The following is a 26,805-nucleotide window of genomic DNA, read 5'->3' as shown; positions in this document are numbered from 1 at the left end:
CAGGAATATCATAGCCCAAATCCAGAGGTCCCATATCAAGGACAAAATATTGCAAGTAGTCAGAAAGAAAAACTTCAAGCACCAGAAAGACAGAATCACACAAGATTTAGCAGCCACAAAAATGAATGACTGAGGAGCTTGTGCAGACTATTCCAGAACATAAAGAATCTAGGCTTGCAATAAAAAGCAATCTGCTCAGAAAAACTGAATATAACCCTACAGGGAAAAAAATGGATCTTTATGACAGAAAAAGATAATGATGAATGTTGGAGGGATTGTGGGAAAGGTGAAAAACTAATATATTGTTGATGGAGTCATGAATTGGTCCAATAATTCTGGAGAACAATATGAAACTATGCCCAAAGACTATAGACTAGAGACATTAAAAGGATTGAACAATAGGATATTTATAGGAGTCCTTTTGTTGTCACCAAAGTCAAGACTGTTAAATTGCCTATACTTGAATCTGAGTTGCAGTCTGAGTCTTCATCACAGTGCAAGAGGAAGTAACAGCAATATTGTATGACGATCGATCAACTATGAATAACTTAGCTTTTCTCAGAAATACAATGATCCAAGAAAATTCTGTAGGTCTTATGATGAAAGGTGCTGTCCATCTTCAGAGAAAAAAACTGATAGTGTCTGAATGCAGATCAAATGTTATTTTTCTTGTTTTTTAAAAATCTATTTATTTTATAACATTAATCTATGTGTTTTTTGTCATCTTTCACAAAATGACTTACATGAAAATGTATTTTGTATGACTACACATGTATAACCTATGTCAAATTGCTTGCCTTCTCATTGGTGGGGAAGGGAAGGAAGATGAGAATTTGAAACTCAAAATTTGAAAAAAACTTTAAAATTTTTTTATATGTAATTGGGAAAAATATTAAGAAAAAAGAATAGAAGAGTCAAAAACAAATTATAGGAAATGAATAATTTCATCAAAGATAATGATAACAAGGAAGCACCATGTCGAAATTTTATATGTAGCCTAAGAATTGCTTAGGAAAATCTCTCTCTAAATTCTTCTATTAATAAAAGAAAGAGCAGATTAAATTACTATTGATCAGAGAAATGCAAATGAAGACAACTCTGAGGAACCATTACATATCTCTCAGATAAGCTAAGATGATAGGAAAAGATAATATTGAATGTTGGAGGGAATGAGGGAAAACTGGGACATTAACACATTGTTGGTGGAGTTGTGAACTGATTTAACGATTCTGGAGCATAATTTGATGCCCAAAGGGTTATCAAATTGTGTATACTCTTTGATCCAGCAGTGTTTCTATTGGGCTTGTATCCCAAAGAGATATTAAAGGAGAGAAAGGGACCTGTATGTGCAAAAATGTTTGTGGCAGCCCTCTTTGTAGTGGCAAGAAACTGGAAACTGAGTGAATGCCCATTAATTGAAGAATGGCTGAATAAGTTGTGGTATATGAATGTGATGGAATATTATTGTTCTATTAGAAATGATCAGTAGGATGATTTCAGAGAGACCTGGAGAGATTATTTGAACTGATGCTAAGTGAAATGAGCAAAAAATGAGAAGATCACTGTACATGGCAACAAGATTACATGATGATCAATTCTGATGGATGTGACTCTTCTCAACAATGAGATGATTCAATTGCAATGATCTTGTTATGGAGAGAGCCATATGCACCCAGAGACTGGAATGTGGATCACAACATGCCATTTCACTCTTTTTGTTATTTGCTTGCATTTTGTTTTTTGTCATTTTTTCCCTTTTTGATCTGATTTTTCTTGTGCAGCATCATAGTTGTGGAAATATGTATAGAAGAAATGCACATGTGTAATATATATTGGATTACTTTTCATCTAGGGCAGGAATAAAGGGAATGGAAAGAGAAAATTTGGAACAGAAGTTTTTGTAAGGATGAATGTTGAAAATTATCTATGCATGTGTTTTGAAAATAAAAAGCTCTAATAATAAAAGAACAGAACAAAGAATTAGGCATAATAACTATGAAACAAATAAAACCTAATAAAATCACAAATTAGAACCCCAATTAAACACCAAAATAAAAATAGTAAAAATAATTTTGATTAATATTTTTAGTTTTAAATACTTATATTTTTCCAAAGTATATTTAGAAACAAATTTAAAGTGGCAAAATTCCTTTGATGTCATTTCATTCAGAACCTTTCTTTTTATAGTTGAGGAAACTGAAGCTCAGAATTATTTAATGAGTTGTTCAAAGTAACATAGGCAGTAAGTGGCAGAACCAGGGTGTGAACTCAGCACCTTGGATTACAGAATCAATACTCATATCATACTGCCTCCTTCCCTGCCTCCCCATTTCATCCCTAGAGGAATTGCTCCTTAAAACAAAGAATTAAAGAAGAAAAACAGTTCAATCAAAGTAATCTACGTATCAGACATCATCTATCAGTTCTATACTTATAATCCCCCACATTTGCCAAATAGAGATGCCTTTTCATATTTTTAATTTAGTACCTAGCTTAGTAATTATAATTTTGTAGCATTTAGTTGCTGTTGTACTTTGCTCTTACATTGTTGTAGTCATTGTGGATATTACCTTACTTTATATCAATTCATATAAAATTTCTCTGTATTTCTCATATTCATTGTTTCTTCTAACATAGTAATATTGCTTTACATCCAAGTAGTTCAGTTTGTATAGTCATTCCTAATCAATGAACGCCTACTTTGTTTCCAATTCTTTGCTGCTTCATAAAATGCCACTATAAATAATACGGTATATATGAAACCTTTTTCATTTCGGAGGGCTCTTGGAATCCTTGGATTGTATGGCATGGCAACATATTAACAGGGCAACTCTCTTTACCTTTAAGAAGAGAATAATATCTTTCTTCTCTCTCTGAATTTGTTTCTACTGTATGAAGAGGTAACTTAAAAATTAAATCTTTCTGATTGCCTGCTGGAAGACTGCTTCATTTTATGGCCTTTCCCCCACCCAGAGGTTAAAAAAACCTCCTTATGCATTGTTTTGGGTTCACACAATAGTTTCCAAAAATGTTTGCCTCACGCAGATCCAATCTAAGATCAGGAAATATTAGTATTGGTGCAAAACAAGCCAACTGCTATTAAATGTACTTTTGTTGTAAGTTTAAAATAATACATTGGAAATACAATCCTCCTGCTTTGCTAAGCCGATATATTTTAAAAACATTAATCTTAGTGTTTCATTACGCTTGAATAAATACTATATTTCTCTTTTCACTTGTTTCTCTAGAACATGACATATGAGCATTAACATTACTATCATACCTGATTTGGCAGAAGTATTTGTGAAAAGAGAGGGGGGAAAGACTGGGGGAAAAGGAATCGAATGTATTTCTTTAAATGATGAATGACCTGTTATTTTGGCACATTACACAATCTGTTTCCATTTAAAACAGCAAACTGTACAATTATGGAAATAGAAAAAAACAAGCATCAGATTAAGAGTCTGGAGACATGAGTTCTAAAGCCATCTCTTCTATTCATTAGCTGTAGGACTGTGAAAAAAGTCACTTCATCCATCTGTTCCTCAATTTCCTCATCTGTAAAAGAAAGAGGCCACACTTAATCATTTTCAAAACCCCTTCTATTATCACTCTGGTGTAAACTTGCACAGTTCTTGATGTTTACATAGATAAAAGTTGAATTCTATGATAACCAGAAGGTGGCAGTATTGATGCAGAAAAGATGCTCATGATGTTAATCCTAGGAAATACAGGTGGGTTCCTCTAAGTAATGTTTGCACTTGGATAAAATTAGTGCGGCAGCCAATTAGTGACAAACCACTCATTTAGCAGGATTAAGATATTCTTTTACAACAGTTATGTGTTTTTCTGGGGTTGATAACCTCATTATATGTGACATTGCCTCACTATGAAGTGAGGCAGAACCAAATGTGATCACCTAAAGCCCACACAAGCGCAGAAGTCATGCTAACCTCAGAGCTTTCAAGTGAATAATAATTATTGTTATATTAGTTTCACGTATTTGAAAGCTCCTGTGTGACTATTATTAAGTGACAAGCTTCTCATACATATGTGCATTTTGGCCAAGATATTTTTAGCTTAGGAAAGTTTTACACTTTTTTTTTCTTGTCAAACTTTTTGAATTTAAATACATTTTTGAGGGTATGCTTTTAATGGAAACATGGAAAAGTATGTATTTTGGTTTTTGTTTTAGCACTCAGTCTTAGATTAAAAGACCACTTGGTAGAGCCTCATTTTAAGATGAGGACCCTTAGAAATTTGTACATATTCCCAAAAGGATTTCAATCCAGATCCTCTAATTCCTTCCATTATACCTCACTGTTGTATTCTTCATTTTCCTTTAAAAGTACTTAATGAATAAAAGTTGAATTATTAATAATAAGCCTGAAGATAATGAGAGTTTAGATCCATAATTTGTCACTGCTTTAGCAACCTCCTTTCTTGAGCTACCTTTTTCCCCCCCTTCACTGGTTATCAGTGATATTTGATATTTGTCTACATCAAGCTTTGGATTTGGACTAGAAAAAGAAATTTAGAATTAAGAAACAAGATTTTATAAGCAGCATTAAATACAAAAGCAACCAATTAAACTTATTTTGTAACTATTTACATTTAAATAAGTTAATTTTAATTGCATAAAGTGTTGGTCTCAATTAGTATTCTTTGTCCATTCCTTCTTATTTGCCTGTCTTCTTCCAGTCCTTACAATATGTATGCAGTCATATTGTTTGCTGTTTTTCTTTGCATTAGTTAATAAATGTCTCTCCCAAGACTTCATTATTTTCATAGAACCACAGAATTAGAACTGGCAGGAACTTCTAACAAGGGATCAGGTAGTTTAATTTCTCATTTAACAGATGAGGAAACTGAGGACCAAGGAATTTAAGCAAGTCCCTTAAGATCCTACAGATATAATTGCTAAAGGTAAGATTTGAAACCAGATTTTCTAATTCCAGAGCCTATATTCCTTGCATTGTTTTATGTTGTAATCCATTTTTATATTAAAAAATCTTTATGATATATGTGATTTATTTAAGCATTTATCTAAATTGAGTAAGTTGGCTTTAAATTTTTACATTTATTGTGCTGCAGTGAAAATCTTTGAATGGATTATTCTTTTATTTTTAGTAACATTTCCTGGTTATATTTCCAACAATGGAATTATTGAGTCAAAGGGTACGATTACTTTCATAATTTTTGTGGCATACTGCCAGATTAGGTTCAAAAAAGATTTCACGGTTTGTAATTCCACACGTAATGAACGAGTGTACCTGATTCTCTGTAATCCTCCTAGTATTGAAAACTCAGGACTTTAAAGAGAAATCAATTTATTTCCTAAAATGAAAATTTGCAAGCTATTAGAAAACAAAGTATTCCATTTTAAAAAGAGCAGGAGGAACAGATATTCAGAAAAGATATCACATATGCTTTGCAAGTGTGATAAATATCTTTCAATTCAATTGAATAAACATTTAGAGTCTATTATGTAAAAGGTACCAGACACCTGGGATAAAGGATGAAATAATATCAGGTGTTATGCTTTACTGGAGAGTAATTGTATAGAACTAAAGAAAGGACACAGAAATGGTAACATACATATTTAATAAGTGTAGTAAAATTTTAAATATTACCTCAATGTTTCTTCTATTTATAACAGAATTCAACTTTTAGGAAAGCAATTGGCAGAGTAAGCCCAAGTTGACTTCTTTTTGTCAAGAAAATATGGCCTAATGGTTAGCATCATTTACAGATGTCACTTCTGGATATAGATGACTGCTCTAGATACAGTCTACTGTACTTTTCAAGTTTGTTTTCAATTCACTGACATAAAGCAAATTGAGGAAATTCCTTTGATGCCAGTTTGGTAAGCAAAATATCCAGTAGTTGAAGGATATTTCTACTATCTTTTTGTCTTCCCTTCTTTTATCCAAGACAAAAAGTTCTCTCTTTCCCCACTATGGTTTCTAAGATGTCTTTGTCTACTGTTCTGTCATTGTAAGCTAAGAACAGAGGATGTGTTAAAAACAGTATTTCAAGAAGATTTGTCTGATGTTATGATATATATGGAAAGTGGAGGTGATCAAAATAGGAAAGAGGGAATTCAGCTCAGAAGCAATTACATAAAGCCAGAATGGAGGAGAGAAGATGAGGTCCTGGATTTGAATGTAAGCAAGGGAGATTGGCAGAAAAGTAGACAAATACATCTCTATATAAACTTTTCAAAAACTCAGATTCCTTTTCAAACAGAATTATCTTCTCTATACAGGAGAGTCCTAAATTTACATAATTTAGAAAATTACATATCTAGTTGTTATTTTTTCCTAAATTCCAATCCATCAATGTCAACTGCCTGCTGGACATTTCTATTTTGAAGTCCTAAAAGCATCTTAGACTCAACAAATCTAAAACAGAACTGTCTCAGAATGCCAATTCAAATTGAGCAGTTTTGTAGTCAGAGAACATGGATTTAAATCCTCCCTCTGTTACTTATGACTTGTGTAAACTTGGACAAGTCTCTTAACTTATTTAAGATGATGATTTAAATATTGAGAGCTAATGAAATTACTGAGAGAGTATATAGACAGAAAAAAAAGAGCCCAGGACTGGTACAATAGATAGTTGTCCATTGATTTGATGTGAAGAATGCTGGGAAAGGAACCTTGACCCCCAATTTCTCTCCCACTGGCCCTTCTAAGGCATCAGATATATAACCATATTAGTTAGTCTTTTGGACAACTACATGGGATTATTAGCATGAAAATGTTATCAGAAAGAGGGTAGTATCAAGTCATTATTAGCTAATTTGAGTTTTAGCTCAAAAGTAATTGTCAAGATCATTAGGGAGCAGAATTAAAACCAAAGAACATTTAATTTCTGATGGATGAAGGAATGGAAGAAGGAAAGTTGAAAAGCATGAGGTGGTTGCCCATTCTAGGAGGGTACTCTGGAAAAGAACAAAAGAGCAAAATGAGTTCCCTAGACGCATGGATTGTGGGCACAGAACAGAAACTGTAGGGGGAATGAAATTTTGCTTAGATCACAATTTTACTTAAGTATTTTTGTGCTTGATGGGGAAGGGGAACTAGGGAAAGGGTGACTGTCAAGAAAGCCCAGGAGGTGCTTTCATTTATAGTTGTCAATCTATTTACCTATTAAAAATGTCAAAATGAAAAGTGTAGTGGAAAGAGCAGAAGACTGGAAATCAGATTACTTAGGCTACTCTACCCACTGTTAATGATCTGCAGATCTGGGCAAGTAGTTTCTCTGAGTATTAGTATTCCTACCTGTGAAATGAAGACAGTTTTACTAGATGCTAATAAGCTCCTCTTTAGTCTACAAAATTCAATCATTTTATGAGTTTCTGAAACCCTTCTTTTCATCTGCCTGTCAAAATTTTCCAAGAAGTCAAATTCTTATGTTCCCTAGACTGGAGCATGAGACATAGATAGCTTTTTAGAGAAGTCTCTATTGAATCTGGTCTGTGTGAACTCAGAGCTCCAATAATGGTCTATGGGTTCCTATTGTATTATAGTTATTTTTGAATAGATTATTGTCACTATTAGACTGTAGGTTCATTGAAAGAGTGTCTTTTTCCCTAATACATAGGATACAATGCTTTTAGATATTATATAAAGGTTATATTAGATAGCGGGTAGTGAGGAAGCATAATATATATTTGAGAAAGATGATTCACATATGATATGATGAAGTATAAAATATTAACATGCCTTGGGGAAACAAGGAAATTATATTCTACAAGAATGCAAATACAGATGGTAATAAAGAATTAATTGCACTTATGGGCATCTCTATCAAGCAAAGAGACGAAAATTGTATGGCCCCTATGAATACAAAGTAAATTCTTTGCTAGGTTTCTGTAAAGACTTAGTAGTAGAAGGTAAAAAAAGATAAAACTTCTGGTTTGAAACAACTATGTGTTATTTTGATAAGTTACTAGCAAAGTGTTTTACAAAAAGTAGATGATTAGTAAATGGTTGTTCATGGACTTCAAATGGCCCAACTTCCAAATGTTTAAAGATACAATAAAGAGTTCAAATCTGGTCTCATCCACTTAACACTTACTACCTGTGTGACCCTGGGTAAGTCACTTTACCCTGATTACCTTGCTAAAAAATTTTTTTTAAGCCTTCAGTGGCTTTCTTATTACTTAACACTGAGCAAAGTTTGAACTTCTTTACTTGCTCATCCTTTTATGTGCACAATTAATCTTATACCATGCTTTCTTATTTAATAGATTTACCCTTTATCATTCCTACTCTCACTAATCTTCAGCCTCTCCCTGCATACTAGTTGCATCCCTAATACTTACAAAAATATTCATGTATCCTCCATCCCCCCCCCAAAAAAAATTAAACTTGATTTGTTTGTCCCCGCTAACTAGTATTTTAAATATTTCCTCTCTTTTGTGACTGAACATTTTGAAAAAGCTGTAATTAGCACCTCCTTTTCCTCTAATTTTATTCTCTTCTTGACTTTCTGCAGTCTGGCTTCTGACTCCGTCCATCATTTGAAACTGCTTTCTCTAAGGTTGTCAATGATCTTTTAATTGACATATCAAATACCTTTTCTCAGTTCTCATCCTTATGGACTTTTCTATAGCCTTTTACAATGCCAGTAATCCTCTTCCCATTGATGCTGTTTTCTCTAGGTTTTCATGACTGCAGTCTCCTAGTTTTCCTATCTATCTGCTCCTTCTTAGTTTCTTTTGAGGAAGCTGCATCCAGACCATATTCTTAAACCATTGGCATTCCCCAGTTCTTTAGTTTCTTTCAAGTCTTAGCTAAAATCCTCCCTTCAACAGTCTTTCTTGATCTCTTTTAATGCTGATATCTTGTATCTCTTGATACTTTCCTATTTATCTTGTATAAATTTTGTTGAAACAGAATTCTTTGCATATCTTCTCCATAATTACACTCTTTGATAATAGGGACTGTCTTTTGCCCTTCTTGTCTTTGGTAACCTCAATTCTTAATGTCTGAAACAGAATAGGCACTTAATAAATGCTTATTGATTCACAGACTGCCACTGAAGATGATCCACAATGTGATGTTACCCTATCTTTCTATTCTTTCTCCCAGTCTGCCTTTCCACCCACTTCTACTCAAACCAAACTGAATTATTCTTTGTCACCCTATTTGCTTTTTTTTTTTTTTAATCTTCCTTTTTTCACACATCCCTGGAATAACTTTCTGATGGGGGTGTGAAACTGTGTTCCCTTTTGATCTGTAAAATAAACACTTTGAAACTCTGTTTCCTTTGACTGTTGGTCTCCCAGGCTTTCTGGAGTCTAGGAGAGAGTGTGTTTCGCAAGCTGGGCCATTTCTAAAGCAAATCATCCCCACTGATAGCTGGATCTCCATTCAAATTCAGACTGAAAAAAACTTCAAAGTAATTTCAATTGGGAGATCCTGATCTGATCCGCTAAAACTGACCCCAGCTCCCCGCCAAGATCTGCTCATAAAATACATTCCTGCTCTCTTTTTCTTTGCAGAATGTCCAAAGTTGTATGCTTTGCCTTTTTGGCATAGCTGTCAGGATCCTGCCTGCTGTGAAGACATTCTCTTCTCAGTGTAAGCCTCCATTTCCCTAACAGGACTTTGTCACTGAAGAAGTCAGTTTTTCTAGCAAAGCTGACTTCTCATCCAACAATAAACTTCCATTTTTGCCACCTAAAACTCTTCGGGTTCGTGAATTCTTTCATGAAGGACCTACACCAACTAAAAGGGGATTCCCATAACTCTCTTACTGCCTTTGGAGCCCTATCACTTCTTTCCTCTCTGGCTATCACTTTTTGAATTCCTCTTTAAAACCTAATTCAAATTCAAATTTAAACCTAAATAGATTTAAAACCTAAACCAAATTCAATTCCTTGATCCCTGCCTGACTAGTAATGACCTTTTCCATTGGACTTCACATAGCTTTCCTCTCCTCACTCTCCCTACCCCCAACTCTCTAATGCTAACTATGTTTGCATCAGGCAAGGAGGAAAGTGGATAAGAGTGCTAAGTCCTGGAATCAAATCCAGTCTCAGACACTTAATGCTTTGTGACAATGAAACCTCTTAGCTTCAGTTTCCTCACCTATAAAATGGAGATAAAACTAGCATTTACTTCTTTGGGTAATTGTGAGGAACAAATAAGGTAACATATGTACTGTATTTTGCAAATCTTGAAACCTAAATAAATACTAGCTATTATTATTATATTTTTAAATCTTCCTTCTAGATGATAAGCCCTCATGAAGGTGAAATGTTTCCTTATCTAAATTTTTCATCTCCTTAAGCACCATCAGAATGTTCTGAACACAATGGGTGCTTAACAAATATTTGATTCATAGATTCATTCATTCATCCTTGGAGTCAAATCTCCTTATTAAAAAGCACTAATCCTGGAGGCTTTGGCAGAATTTCAGAAACTAGAACAATCCTGTCTGTAACATTTAGTATTCTGAATGCCATCCATTTAATTAATTGCTTATGGCACTGAATTACTTCTACTGTTATTATCATCTGCTTCCAGAAAGTTTGATTTGCTGACCCTTCTGAGAACAGAACTAATGTAGGTGAAGGGGGAAGAAAGTACCTTTACAGCATTAATTGAACCTAGAGTGTAGATTCCTGGAGTTAGGAACTAGGTAATTATCTAGTTCAATCTCTTTAGATAATGATAATAATGATAATGATGATATGTAATTTCATATAACATAAGGTTTGTAAAGTATTCCACATTCATTATTACATTTGATTTTCACGACAATCATGTATATAGTATAAGGTGCTCTTAGTATCTTGATTTTATAGCAAAGGAAGCTGACTTTCAGAAAACTTAAGTGACTTATTTGCTCAGGGTCACAAAACCAAAACATTTTCCTGACTACTTGATCAGTGTTCTCAGTTTGCCTCTTGCCACACTACCTTTTGAAAACACAAAAATCTATTCAAATACAGGAGTGTGAAACTTTCTTCTGGGGAGGAATTGAATACTTTGTTTATGGGTGAAAATTATATATATATATATATATATATATATATGTATGTATCTACACACATAAATGTATGTATATCTATGTGTATATATACATATATATTACATATGAGTGTATATATATATAATTAGAAATGCATTGCTTTTCCTTTCTTTTGTTTAAAATATTATTGATGTCTTTGGTCTTTACATCAATCTTTTCTGAAACTCATCAAAAAAAGCCCTTCCCTCTAGCATAAATCTATTGAGACAAAGTAAAAATCAAGCAAAAAAAAAAATCAGTACAATTAATCCATTGAACTATGTAAACAACACTCTGTTCTTGCAGTCCTTTATTTCTTTTCTTTTCTTTTTCTTTTTTTTTTTCTTCTTTTGGCTGAAGCAATTGGATTAAGTGACTTTCCCAGGGTCACACAGCTAGGAAGTGTTAAGTGTCTGAGACCATATTTGAATTCGGGTCCTCCTGACTTCAAGGCTGATCCTCTATCCACTGCACCACCTAGCTGTCCCATTTATTTGTTTTAAAGATATTTATTTTATTATAGGCAATATTCACTGATTTTTCAGTTACTCAGAGTTATAACCTTTTTTTAAAGTAATCTTTTATCTTAATTTGTTATAGTCATTGTCTATATTTTTCTCTTGATTTTGTTCATTTTGCTGCATGAGTTCATATAAAGCTTCATGTACATCTCTGAATTCCATTCCTTATGGTTGTATTTTTTATTGTATAATAATATTCCAGTACAGTTATATACTATAGTTATTTTTAGCCACTCCTTGATTGATAGAAACCTACTCTGTTTCCAGTTCCTTGTGGATGCAATGAGAGTTACTAGAAATGTTTTGGTATATTTTGTATATTTATTTCTGTCTATCTTTCTTTGTACAAAAGCCTAGTAGGGAGATCACTAGCTCAAAAGCTATGGGCACTTAGTTACTTTTCCTCCATAATCCAAATTATTCTCCAAAATGATTAGATCAAATCACAGCTCTACCAATAGCATATGGATGTGTGCCTTTTTTCCATAATCTATTCAACATTGGTGGTTCCTTTTTCTTTTTTTTTTTTTAAATAATTTATGCCTATTTTTACCAAGTAGGGTGTAAGTTCAGTTGCTTCATTTCTTTTGCTATAAGAAAGTTGGAACATGTTTTCATTTGATAATTTAGAGTTCACAATTCTTTTGAAAACGATTTGTTCCTATTCTTTGACCATATCTATTGGGAAATGATTCTTGGTGTTATTTATCTGTGACAATTCCTATACATCTTGGCTATCATACTTTTATCAGAGATGCTATTACTTTCTCAGCAAGGCTTTCACTCATTTAGGTGAAGTCTACCTAGGGTTCCCTCAGAAAATAATAACAAAAATGGGGTACAGAATTTTTTAAGAGTGAACATAGTACCAAATAATTGACAACACTTTGATGTGCTTGAATCCCAATTTTATTTAGTTTTTATTTTTCAAACATTACAGTGCATCCCATTATAACAAAACAGCTATACAAAACAAAGCAACAAATCAACCATGTCACATAGTGTGTGTTGTATTATATACTCCTAATCTCTCACCTCTCAAGAAAGTGGAAATTTGTCATCAGTCTCATTTTATAGATGAGAAAATTGATGTAGAAAAAGTTTAAATGACTTGCCTGGGATCACAAGATTTTAAATTAGGTCTTCCTATCTCCAAATTCAATGTTCTATCCACAGTTTTACTTTTTTCTATTCATGTAGAAGCTGCAGAATTGGGTGAAAGATCTCAATGTATGTGCTATATACTTAATACATATATAATTTTCCTTGTTCTGCTTTCTTCACTCTATTTACATGTCTTCCCATATTTCTTTGAATATTTTATATTTGTCATTTGTCATGATATGATAATATTAGGCTTTTTTAAACCTTTCTCCAATTGGTAGACACCCAATTGGTTTCCAGTTTTTTTTCCTCATAAATAGTGTTGTTATGAATATTTTGGCATATATACAAACCTCCATCTTTGACCTTTTTGGAGTATAAGTGCTATAAAAGTAACTCTGGGTCTGAGTTAATATAATACAGTAGGAATAGCATTAGATTTAGAATGAAAGGAAGTCAGAAAAGCTGCATGCAAATCCTAGTGTGGCTAATTTTTATGTATATAACCTTGGGTAAATCACTTTGAATTTCAGATTCTAAAATTCTGTAAAATGAAATGACTGGACTAAATAACTTCTCAAGTGTTTTCTATTTCTAAATTTATGATACTATTGGTTTAAACATTTGAGTTACATTTCCTGTAAAAATTCTATTTCCCCCCCATAACAGTTGAACCACTTCACAGCTAAAGAAATGCATTCCTCCCTTTGAATATAATGTTTATATTCCAAGGTGTATGACCCATAAATAACTGTCCTAGTCATTGGCTGTGTTATCTCCTTACTATGTGTTTCTAGTTTCTTAAGATTCCCTAATAGAGAGTTTCATGGTATATAAAATTAGTCAGGCATCTTTGATATCTTTGGCAGCAACTCTGCACATACCCCACAGATAGATCTGTAGTCTTCTGTGGTAATTGACTGCTTTAATCTCTTTGATGAGTGACATGTTAGCGATGAAGACTATTTTCAAGTTATTGTTTTAATAGACCTTTACCATCAGGCTCGGATAAATCATCACTACTTCACACCAGTTGGGAGACAGATTTAGACTTAATGGGAGAGCACAACTAAATCACAATGTAATCCAGGAGAAATTTACCTCCTTTTAATGTCATATTTCTTACTAAATGGTTGTGATGAGTGTTTTTTTAGGAGATGTATGAAGGTAGCAGAAGATTTAAAAATATTGTTAGATTTCATGACAGCATTCAAATATATATATTTAGTAAGTATATATATATATTATATATTTATATATATTCTATATATGTTCAAATTAAAGTTTAATAGTTTCATATAACTGAATTAATAATTTTTAAAACTTTTGTTGACCACTGAAAAAGATGATATCAAATGCTGAAAGTTATTTTAAGAAACTCAAAATCAAATGGAATCAGGCAAGCTTATTAGATAATGCTGATGAATGATGATGTAGAATTGAGAGCAAGGACAGATCTCTTTCTTTAATTACCTAGTTCTGACCATATGGAAATGATTCTCCCAGTTCTCTTCTGGCTCTGAAAGTCATGATTTTTCTATTTCTGTCTTAAAAAAAAAACCGGACTTCTAAAACCATGGGAGGTAAGATCAATTCTTAGGTAGACCTGAGAAGTACTTTTATGCTCTTAAGTTCTCTTTTCCATTACTTTTCTTTTCACTGTGCCATGTTTTCCATGGTTTTCTTCACTTGGATCAATGCCAAAGCATTTCCCCATCAAAACAAAAAGATTCTACTTTAATCATCTCCACTTTAGCATAAGTTTATGCCAATGAGTGCCATTTCCCAGGCCTTATACATTTCTTTTTTACCTCTGTTTGTAGAATGGAAAACTTTGTCTTCTATTAATGGAATTTTTAGACCAAGGTTTAAGACCTGTCTCTAATATATGCTGATTATGTGACTCTATAAAAATCACTTATTTTCTCCATATCTCAGGAAATTTCTAAGAATATAAGTTAAAGAAAAAATGTATTCAGCTACAGAGTTTCCCTAGTGAGAGTTCCCTATTCTGATTCAATTTAATTGTAGATCCAGACCCCATTTCTCCCTTCTCCCCCACAAAACCCCTCCATCTACCAAACAACCCAGCTTCACAGAAGCTATAAGTTTAGTTCTCCTCTCTTCCCCTTTCCAGATGATGTGATGGTGACAGATCCAGGAAGACCTTCATTTTATTTTTGAGATGACATTACATGGGCAGCAGCTTACTATATCAATGCGTAAGATCAGCAGCAATAGATGAATAGAAATATTGAGCATTCACAGAATATTTATTTCTTGCTGAGTTTGTCTATGGGCAATGAAAATACTTCTAGAAATGAAAGTTTTCTTCTTGAAATGACCTGAATCTCTAGGTGATGCTCAGATGATTTGATTTTCTATCTTTAGACAGTTTGTGTTTATAGAAAATTCCCTAGCCACAGACTCCCATTGCCACATATTCCTACACAGGTTCTGCTCAAACAACCACAACCAACCAGAACTGGATGTTTTGTGATTTGAGCCAGCATAATGTAGAGGGAAAAGTTTGTTTGTTTTGATGACCAAAATATAGCACCAAGCAATTAAGCTCTGCTTTAATCAGATATACATAATAAAGATTTTGTGGGTGAAGAATGGCAACTTACCCTCTTTAGCTCACCTTTTGTAACAAATGTGGGTAGAGAATACTGACTTCTTTTTTTTTTTTTTTCTTATTCAACTTCATTTGCAACAAAAACCAGAGAGGATCTTGGAAGTATGTATCTAACTCTAAGTTATAAAATTATCTTCAATAGAAAACTTTTATCTCTGCCTTTACTTCTTACTTCAGAAAAATAAAGATCTAATCGGAGTATTATGATTAAAGAGCTGACAATTTGCTCTTGTGAGTAGCAAAGTGAAGGAAAGGAGAATCTGGGTGGGGGGAAGATATATCTTTGGAGGGAGAGATTCTAGTCACTATATTCCCTAAGATTAGTGAAGCTGAGTTGGCTGAGCTGAGCCTGAAGGATGTCTAGTAGAGTGAAATGTCCAGCAAAGATGATGACTAGACAATGCTTAAGAGATTACAAGTATTCGCATGGTATTATGGTTTTTACATAGCAGAATAGCTATGATTTTGAAGAGCAGCAGGGAGTGGTTTTTCTCACAGGAACCATACATCTAGCAGAAACTCCAATTAAGCTCAGTGAGAGAAACACGATGACATCAAGAGGAAGTAACATTCTGGATGTTGGAAGTAAAAGTTGCCCCTCCATTCATTTTACATACATATGGCTTCTCATGAGTGATCCCACATTCACTTCACTGAATGATGCATATTTTTAATGGAATAGTACGCCATAGGTGTTTCGGTGGGGAGATGGGGAGAATATTCCATTGTGTTTTGTTCTTATGATGCTGTTTTATTAAATGCCTTCTCTTTGAACTGATTGTGTCCTGAGAAAAAGTGAACACATTGGTGGGAGCTCATGAGCTATTTTGAGTACATGTGGATCCATTGAGCATTTTGGACCTGAGTATCTATTCTGGGGCTGGGAGAGACTTCAGGAACCATATAATAAAATAGTTTTCACTTTTGCTTAGAAACTTTGAGAACAGAGAAGAAATCATGATATATGGTAAATATATAGAGTAGTTAAATAGATAACTATATAAGTAGGGATTGGACTATTACTTTCTAATAGAAATAAGTTATGCTTTTATTTTCGTGATATGGTTACAATGAAAAAGCATTAATTGAAAACTCCCATGTCCATTGTGCTACCTTAATTAGCACTCTTCATGATAGTCTATCTCCTCACTTCAAAAATGATGACATTTAAAAAAATTCCTCCCAGATACCTAGTTGATAGCACAGTTTTTGAAAAATAGGTTTTTATTAATGTTTTTCTTTTTGACTATATTATCTCAAAGTAAGGTCAGCTCAACCTATAAACATTGAATTATGGACTTTTAGAAATGGGAGACACCTGTGAGATTAACTAGTCAGGCTGGGTGAAAAAAAATTGGAGACAGATTTCAAACATTTTGAACAAGATTGACTAGTGAAAGGAATCCCAGGCTAGTTATAGAAGGGACAGTGCCACAGCTTATGTGTACTTTAAGACCTAAGTCACAGAGTATGGTCTTTTAGTTAGAAGACTCAGACGATTCATCACTTATTACCCTCAGTTTTCCCAGCTGTAAAATGGGGATAATGCTTGCATTACCTAACTCACCGCATTGATATGCAAATAAAATGAGATAAGGTGCATGAAGTGTTTTATATTTGCAAATACACTCCAAATAGATCTGAGATTTTACTGAGGTGGGTAATCCCTTCTATGATACAGACAGCAACTCAGCTGTATCTGCTTAACCTTTTTGATGCTTCTCCATAAATTCACAATAGCTTTGCAACCCATGCAAATGAAAAGCATTTTATATAATGTATGTAAAGTATGTGGCAGTATAACAAATTTATAGGAGATTGGGAGGAAAAGTGGCTTAGTCACACAGCTGTTTGTTTTGTTATGCTACAACTCTACAAGGCACTGTCTTGGACTCTGGAGATAAAACAGATTGATAAATGCACGACAGACTTACAATTATAGGGGGTAGGACAAGAGAATTGTCTTTTCTGGAATGCTATTTAATTTTGTATGTTCTTCCATCCTTCCTCTATATCTTCATCTCTTTGTCTCTGTTAGTCTCTGTATCTTTCTTTGTCTATATCCATCTCTGGCTCTTTTTAATCTGTCTCACTATTTCTCTCTTCCACTTTTCATTTATTTTCTTCTTCCTTTTCCCCTGCTTCCCACCTCCTTTCCTCACCTTCTTCTGCTCCCAACATGCACAAAAATATCTCTAGGTTTTGGGGACCTCATTCCTTTTCATTCTCCTCCTATTGGACTGCTCCTTCTCAGTCTCTTTCCTGGATTCTCATCCAAATCATTCCTAATGTTGGTGACCTGGACCCATAACCTCATCAACTCTCAAGGATGTAATTACCATCTCCATGCTAATGTTTCTCAAATATACCAATCTTGTCTAGCCTTTTTGCTGACCTTCAGTTTCTCATCCTCACCTGTTGTTTAAACATCCTTCCCCCCTCCCTTAATAGTATTTTATTTTTCAATTCACATATGATTTTGAACATTTATTATTGTAAGATTTTGAGCTTCAAATTTTTCTTCCTTCTTCCCTTTCTTCTCCCCTCCTCAATACAGCAATCAATTTCATATAGGTTATACATATAATATACAATTATATTTATATTTCCATATTAGTCATGTTGTAAAAGAAAAGTCAGAACAAAATGGAAAAACCATGAGAAAGAAAAAACAAAAAAATGTAAAAATGTGAAAATAGTATGTTTTGATTCGAAGCATTTTAGGCATCTTGAACTGAGATATCTAGTAGGCATCTTAAAAAAAATCTTAAAATTCCAACTGAACTAATTATCTTTCCCTTTAAATTTTCTGTTTCTCCTAACTTCCATGTTATTTTAGAGGGCCGCACTAATCTTGTAGTTCCTCAGGCTTCCATCTGAGCCATTAGCTTAGCTTCCTCACCATTTCTTCCCCCCCAATCCAAACTATTGATTTCACCTTTGCCACATCTCTTTAACATGTCTTTTTCTTTACTCCAACTTTTTCTCTACTATGGGGCAGGCCCTCACCACCCCACACCTGGATAGCTGCTGGTGGCTCTGTCTGCCTCAAGTCTCTCCCCACTGTAATTCACCTTCCATTCAGCTGTTAAAGTGATATTCCTAAAAAGCAGCTCTGATCATGTCATCCCCACCACTTAATAAACTCTAATAATTTGCTATTACCTTCAGAATAAAAAATAAATCCTGTTTGGCATTCCAAGCCCCTTCCTATCTTTTCAGTTTTACACTTATGAGAATAAGTGTCAATCTGGTGACAATGGCTTCCTTATTGTTCTATACAAATGATTTCTCTCCATTTCATGCTTTTTTTCTACCTATTCCCCATACCTGGAACATTCTGTCTCCTCATCTCCCCTACGTCTCCTCTGGCTCCTTTCATATCCCACCTAAAATCTCATCTTCTACTGGAAGACTTTCCCAACCTTTCTTAATTCCAGTACTTTTCTTCTCTAATTATTTCCAATTTATCCTGTACATAGTTTATTTGATCACATAGTTTGTCATCTCCCTGTTAGATTGTAAGCTCTCTGAGGGCAAGAACTGTCTTTGCCTCTTTTTGTATCCTCAGCTCTTAGCACAGGACCTATCATACAGGCACTTAATTTTTATTAACTGACACAGACTCACATATAAGCACAAAATGCTAGGACCTATACCAGTGGTTCTCAAAGTATGGTCTAGAGAATCCTGGGGATCTCTGAAACCCTTTTAGAGGGTCTACAAATTCAAAAATAGTTTTCATTTCCAATATGGTAAATGTCTATAAATATAAGCCAGATAAACAAAAACTCTTTGGAGAGATCCTCAATAATTTTTAATAGGATAAAGATACTGAAAACAAAAGTTCGAGAACCACTGATCCTATACAATTCTCTCATAGACAACTTTCATCATAGAACCCCTCTGATCCAGGTAAGATCTCCTGAATAGGTTAGAATATTTCTATGAGTACCCATCTGAGAATTATAAGAGATACTAAGGTTTTTTTTTTTTTTAAGGTCACAAAAGTACATTGCTTTAGAGCTTTCCAAGTTGAGCTCAGAGGCAAATCCATTGCATGGACAAGTGGACTCAGGCTGTGATCACTCTACAGGAGATTCCATTGCAGAGATCTCTTGGTCTCCTTCTGTGCTGTAGCTCACCCTCCTGGGGTCTGCACGTGGTTAAGTTGCCAGGGGCCTGCTTTTGAGCTCTGTTCTCTTAGTTTTCTGAGGGCTTGATAGAAATCACAATGGCATGGGTTGGTATCTGCAAATTAGGAGCTTGCTGCAGTGGTGGGCTTGCCTTTGTGTGCTCTATTCCCCTCTCTGAAAAGCTTTGCTGAGCACAATATGCTTGTAAATAAAGACATTATTGTTGGAGTAATGAAGCTCAGGGGATGCCTTCTCTGGTAGGCATGTCTGTCAATCTGAGTTTACTTGACTTCTACGGCCTACCCATTCTAATTACTGCTTTCTAGGCTTTTGGAGTGGGAATCTGTGAAGGGGATTTAATACAAGGAGAGAAGGAGGGTATTTATCTGTAAATGGAATTTTCCAAATATACAGTATCTCCTCCACTGATCATGCATTCACTCCCCCATTCCTTCCTGCTTACTTTAAAAGTTGTTGGCAGCCTATTATTATGAACTGAAGGACCAGTCTCAAACCCCCATTTTTTATGAAATGGTTGAGGGCCAGTCAGTAGACTCACATGTGCTTGGGATCATTACCTTATTTGAAAGTAGGCTGTGACTTCTGCTATGTTTAAGGAGAAATGTGCCTCTGGGAAGCTAAACTCACCCATCCATAGATATTGTTACACAAAACTTGGCTGTCTTGGGGATCAAGTGTCTGCTTTGATGTTGGAGTTAATACATAGTATTCAACTCTTCCTACTCTCTGTCTATCATTTTTTAAAAAAAAACAAACAGTAACTTTAAGCATGTCACATTTTCTCTCAAAGTTAAACTATTAAGTTAAAAGTACAACTGTGAATATTGCCTTGAAAGATGGTATTACCGATATTGGTTGTCTCTGTGCTTTGCTTTTGTTAGGCGAACAGAGTAGTGATGGATGGCACTGCCATATTTGTCACTTCTCACATGTTCCTGATGTCAGTGGGAAACACCACAAAGCTAGTCTGTGACTTACCAGTGGCTATTTACGTACTGCCTGTAGCTAGGGGAGGGAAGTTAACATGTCCACTGTGACACATAATTTTTAACGGCAGATTTTAAGACAGAATGTATACTTCTCTGTCTGCAATGTGGATCCAACCTCCCTTTCCATGATTTTTTTTATTATTCTCTCAACATTATAGCCCAACTGGCCTCCATCTCCTGCTCTGGGAATGCACATTCTTCTCAACACCATCTCTTAGAATTTGTTGCTCCCTATAAATTTCTGTTCATGACCCTGAGGTTTCCCCAAAGCTTAGAAGAAAATGAAGAAGCACTGACTGCATTTAGAAATGGTCACTTGCGGATTACTACCATGGGTTTCCTCAAAATCTTTTAAGCACTTAGTTCTCTTCAGAGCTTAGCTCTAGTGTAGGTTTCTACTTGAAGACTCTTTTGTTTTCCCCAGACAGTTCTTAGCATCCCACAAATTACTTTGTTTTTACAGTAGTTTAAATATAGTTTGCATTTATTTGTACATGTATATGTCATTCCTTTCCCCTCTCCCCCAAAAGTTTATAACTCCTTGAGGATTGGTAGTGCTTAATTTTGACTTTTGTCTCCCCAGGGCATAGTACAATGTCTAATAGGTAGTTGATGCTTAACAAAAATTAGCTAGATGAATAGACATCAAGCATTTTTTTTTTTTTTTAGCTCCATGGAGCAGATAATCTTTTCTATCTGACCTATAGTAGCAATGTCCCAATTAGTGAGAGTAATGAACCCTGTGAAGTGGTTGCTTAGTTCAAATTCACACTACCCATTTCCATTGGGCAGGGACTAGTTACAATATTTTATGCAATTATGACTTCAAATTGTTGTTTAGCAGTTAGGTGATACAACTAGATAGAATGCTGGCTTAAAAGTGAGGGAAACTCATCTTCCTGAGTACAAATCCAGTCTTAGATACTTTTAAGCTATGTGACCTATGTATTAAGTCACTAAATCCCATTTACCTCAATTTCCCCATCTGTAAAATGAACTGGAGAAGGAAATGACAGACCACTTCAGTATCTTTGTTAACAAAACCCCAAATAGGGTTACCAAGCATCAGACACAACTTAAATTGTAATGCCAGAGAAACTAAGGCAAGACAGAGATTAGAGAGTTTTTAATATTTTATTTGGATTTCTGAGAGGGAGAGATTCTCAAGCTTTTGTACACAGTAAGTCTTTCTACTGTTAAAAAGTATTGAGAATCTGTCCAAAATTTTTTTGTTTCTGTGATTTATACTTATATTTACCATATTAGAAATAAAACCCAGTTTTGAAGTTTTAGACTCTCTGAAAAGGTTTCAGAGACCCCAGGTTTCTTTTGAATCACACTTTGAGAATCATGGATCCAGTCTAATTCCTTAACTTTATAGATGTGAAAACAGAGATTCTCAGTGATTAATGCCAGAAGGACCAATCACATCAATTAATGTAAAAATATATTTTTACTTTTAAGAAGGCTTTTTTTGGGGGGTGCGCACAAGTACATTTAATGAAAAGGCTGGGGGCAGGGAAGGGCCAGGAAGTCAGGGGGTACTGGGAAGGATGAGAGTTTTTCTAGGAAAGCTTTTTTTTTTTTTTTTTTTTTTTGGTATTTTACTTTTTAATAAAATTTTCATCCTGCTATCTCTATTTTTTTTTTTTGATAATGTATCAAAACAATAATGTATGGCATCACAGCTTGGTCCTTCAAGGTTTTCTTAAATGATGGTTCTTATAGAGCTTAAATGAAGAATCTAAACTTCAAATACAAGTCCTATGAATCCAAGGTGAGGGATCTATGCCCTGTATACATCTGTCCTGTGTCTAAGAACCCCCTTTGAATATCTTAAACTACATGTGTTCTTGTTACCTCAAATTTCATATGTTGAGATTAAAAATATTATCAAGCTTGATTTAGAATCAGAAGACTTGGGATCAATTCCCAATTCTGCTACTTAAAATACTTGCATAAAATATTTACTTCTCTGGGTTTCCTCATCTGCAAAATGAGGGGAGAAAGAGTAGATACTTTTAAAGTTCTTGTCAATTCTAAGTATGCGAGGTTTAATCATATTTAGATAGATAGATAGACAAAACATATTAAGTGATTACTATGTTCCAGATTCCCTTCAAAGTGTTTCTCAAATATTATCATATTTGATCCTCAAACATCCCTGGAAGGTAGGCTCCCCATTATGATCCCATTTTTCAATTGAGGAAACTGAATCAGACAGAAATTGAGTAATTTGTCCAATATCACATATTTAAAATTTATTGCACCACCTTGATGCATGCCAGTGATAGATATCAATAGAAGCAAAAGAAGTCAGTTTCGGTGTTCAAATATTTTGCCTTCAAATGGGAGAAGATGATATACAAAAAGGAAGTGGAAAGTGAGGAAGGGAGGAAAAGGTAAATGAATAGGGACAAAGTTGCTGGAAAGGAAATGGAAAAGGCTGGAGAGTGAAGAATAGAGCTCAGGGCTCAGAGCATTATCCTGAGGAATGCTCTATCATCCATAGGAAATCTCCTTTGATTTTCAGAGGGTGGCCAAGGTAGATAGATTCATAGTGGTACAATATTCAGTACAATGCTCTCACTCTATCAACTGACATAGTGGAAGGTAAAATTTAGATAAAAAATGTTTTAGTTTTAAGAATTTTATTTGTTACACCATTTATAAGTTCACATGCTTTAAAATGAATATTATCTGAAATCAATTTTTAAAAAATTGATATGTTAACATAACTTCTAGGAAATTACTGGGGAGGAAAATGGTTTGCATGTTACCAATTTTATTATGTGTACTGCATTTTATAGGTTATTTCATGGTTACTGTATTAGTAAAAGTGTTTATTATCAGAACTGATGTTTTGTTAATAATTATATTCAGAAAAATATATTTTCAGTAATTTCTAGCAAAAGATTACAGTTTTTGGTGGGAAACTAACTCTATTTTCCATGAATTCAATGTATCAAAATTTGCATTTTTTTGTTTTGTGCCATTTTTTAGGACCATTACTCCTATGAAAGTGGAAGATTCACTAAGTATGCACACACACACACACACACACACACACACATACACGGACAAACACATACAAATGAAAGAGAGAGACAACACAGAGACAGAGAAAAAGACAGACAGAGAGAGAGAGAGAGAGAGACAGAGAGAGAGACAGAGAAACAAAGAGACAGAGAGAGACAGAGAGAGGTGAGAGAGAGAGAGGCAGAGAAAGAGAGAGAGAAAAGAGAGAGAGACAGAGAGAGAGACAGAGAGAGACAGAGGGACAGAGAGAGACAGAGGGAGGTGAGAGAGAGAGAGAGAAAGAGAGAGAGAGAGAGAGAGAGAAAGAAACACCTTTGGTCTAGTTTGAATGTGTTTATTGAGAACCACTGTCAATTTGTAATTGTGGCTTCTTGCCCAGAGTGGATGAAGAGGGCTAAGAGGATGAGGCTAGTGAAAAAGGCTAGTTTGACTGTGTTTTTACATAATAGTGGGAAGTTGCTGGTTTTGTGCGGTTATAGGCACATATAGGTTATATATTTTGTGCATGTTATAGGCTAGGGGGAAAGTAAGTATAATGATGGCCAGGAGTAGGGAAGAATTTAATAAATAGTTAATTACTTTTATTTGGAATTGCACCAAAATTTTTGGTTCCTAAAACCAATGGATGACTATTATCTTTTAAAAGTGAGAAAGCCATGGGATTTAATCATGGGATCAAGAGTTAGCAGTTCTTGTAACTTTCTTGGGCATATAAGGGGGTTTAAACTCCTAATTTTAGATTCACAATCTAATGTTTTTATTAAACTATATTTGCAATATGTAATACCGAGAATAAATTTGGGACAGATGGAAATGATAAGTAGGGGCAGAAGGTGCAGAGCTATTAATATGTGCTCTCGGGTGAAAGTTGGTTTGATAGGGTATATGTGGTGTGTAAATTTGCCTCGTTGGGAGCTAATTAGTATATGTAATAAGTAGAGAGCTGAGATAAACTCATTTGGGGACATTCAGTTCTTAGGAGTCAGGAAAGGCTTCATGTAAGCATAATGGAAACCAGTATTTCTTTCTTTTTTCTTTTTTTTCTGAGGAAATCGGGGTCAAGTGATTTGTCCAGGGTCACACAGCTAGGAAGTGTTATGTGTCTAAGGCAGATTTGAACTCAAGACCTCCTGACTTCAGGGCTGGTGCTCTATCCACTGCTTCACCTAACTGGCCCGAAACCAGTATTTTTAAGTGGCTGAAGTCAAGAGGAAGGATATTTCAGTTTTGGGAAACAGCCAATAACCCTAGTCACATTTATGTTTTTGGGCTATCAGTTTAGCAGCTTTATACCAAACATTCTTCAGTTACTTAGGCTTGAAAGTTACTTCTTGTTCTTCTCTACTAGCCAGTCTTCATGTCTTAGCAATCCTTCCTTCATAAGATCTTTTGAATATGACTCTTTCTTTCTATTTCCATCATTACTACTCCAATCTAGACTCTTATTTTCATAAATAGTTCTCAAATCTTCTGTGTCTCATTGGGATGTAGATTATATCTTTTGATATTTACTATGTTAGAAATTAAAATGTCTTAGTATTATTATGAAAATACTTTTGAACCAATGGATCCTCTGAAAAGGTCATGAAGATCTTAAGAACTGCTGATCTGTATGATTGTAATGTAATGCCAGAGAAACTAGGTAAGATAGAGATTAGAGAGTTTTTTTCCTTTTTTTTTTTTCCTGCTGAGGTAATTGGGGTTAAGTGACTTGCCCAGGGTCACACAGCTAGGAAGTGTTAAGTGTCTGAGACCAGATTTGAACTCAGGTCCTTCTGAATCCAGGGCTGGCGCTCTAGAGATTAGAGAGTTTTTAATATTTTGTTTGGATTTCTGAGAGGGAGAGATTTTCTGGGACCAAAGGATCCATTTTGGTCCTAGTGCTGCTGTCTTAAAACATTCAACATCAGCATCAGCATCAAATGTGAGACTCCAATGAATTATATATGGCTCTAAGTGATCAGGGGAAGAAAGAGGTGGAGTCTGAACATGTAAATATGGGAATTTCCAGAAATGGACCATCAATTCTGATTCTGACAGGGTAGGGGATTAGGACCATAAGTTCTTGATAACTTAGGAGGATTTAGGAGCCAGGATGTCTGAACTCCCTTTTATCTGGGTTTATACATTTACAGTTTATGACTCTTTTGGAATGCCAGAGTGGGCAGATCTCCACAGCCCTAATTATCTCAGTCCTAATGAACAGGAAGGGAGGTTGTAACTAGGGGGGTTGAGGAAGAACAATTCAAAATACTGAGGCAGAAAAATTTAGGGAAACTAAGCAGGACAATTTAGGGAAACTGAGGCAGGACAATTTAGGGAAACTGGGGCAAAACAATAAAGGGAAACTGTGGCAGAAAAGTAAAAATCTTTTTTTCTCCAGTATGTTCCTTCCCCTTTTCCAATTTATCCTTACATGATAAATGAATAATATTTCTGCTATACTTCCCTTTCCCAAACTTTAAAAAAATTCCCAAATGGGACAACTAGATGATGTAGTAGAGTACCAGCTTTGAAGTTAGGAGGACCTGAGTTTAAATCCAGCTTCAGACACTTGACACTTACTTTCTGTGTGATCCTGGCTAACTTATTTAACCCTAATTGCCTTGCAAAAAAAAAAATCCCAAATGGATCTCCATGACCTATGTAAAATCTATCTTTTCTTCTACCCTGCTGCTTTCTGACCCAGGTCAGTCTGGGCAGGAAAACTTCACAATTTGGATACTTCTGGTGATATGTCTCTTTTATTTTGTTCTATCTATAAGGTATTCACACAATTGAAAAAATGATGTAGAACCTTTACTAAAATTTGAAAATGTAACCTCTGGTCTGCTGAGCACTGTCCCGAGTGTCCTTCTATTCTTTTAGAAGCCCTGCCACCCTGTAGTGTACTCCCTTTAGACCTCAGTTTGATGAAGCTTTTCCTGATGCTGAGAGCATTTCATTTCACCTTGAAATTACCTTGTATGCATACTCTATTTATTTATTTGCATGTAATATAATGCTTTCCTCTGATAAAATGTAAACTCCTTGAGTATAGGGATTTTTCTTTTGGTCTTTGTATTATTGAGTGCCTAACATGTAGTTAGTGCTTAATAAATGCTTGCTAATTGAGTGATATTAAAGAGCCTAATAGAATCTAAATTAGCTATTTTTTGGTGGAAATTTTTCTCCCCAAGGATTAAATCAGTCTCCTACACAGGGAAGGTACTGGCTATTCAACTCAGTAAATGTGTTCCTATTCATATCTGCTTTTCAGAAAACCTTTCCTTCTCTCTCTCTAATGCACATGGGTGTTGGAAGTGGATGGTGATCTTGGTAATCCCAGT

General features: G+C 34.7%; 1 long non-coding RNA gene across 2 annotated transcripts in view; it reads right to left on the bottom strand.

Annotated features, from left to right (window-relative positions):
* Positions 1-3,213: 3,213 nt before the first annotated feature.
* The window catches only part of LOC116419751, a 56,798-nt gene continuing 33,206 nt past the window's right edge, over positions 3,214-26,805 (bottom strand). For both annotated transcript variants that reach the window (XR_004230041.1, XR_004230040.1), the window contains exon 4: positions 3,214-3,558. This is a non-coding gene — a long non-coding RNA (uncharacterized LOC116419751). The remainder of the gene's footprint in view (positions 3,559-26,805) is intronic.

This window comes from Sarcophilus harrisii, chromosome 6, assembly GCF_902635505.1.
Source record: "Sarcophilus harrisii chromosome 6, mSarHar1.11, whole genome shotgun sequence".
NCBI lineage: Eukaryota > Metazoa > Chordata > Mammalia > Dasyuromorphia > Dasyuridae > Sarcophilus > Sarcophilus harrisii.
This window is presented reverse-complemented; position numbering and strand designations above follow the sequence as displayed.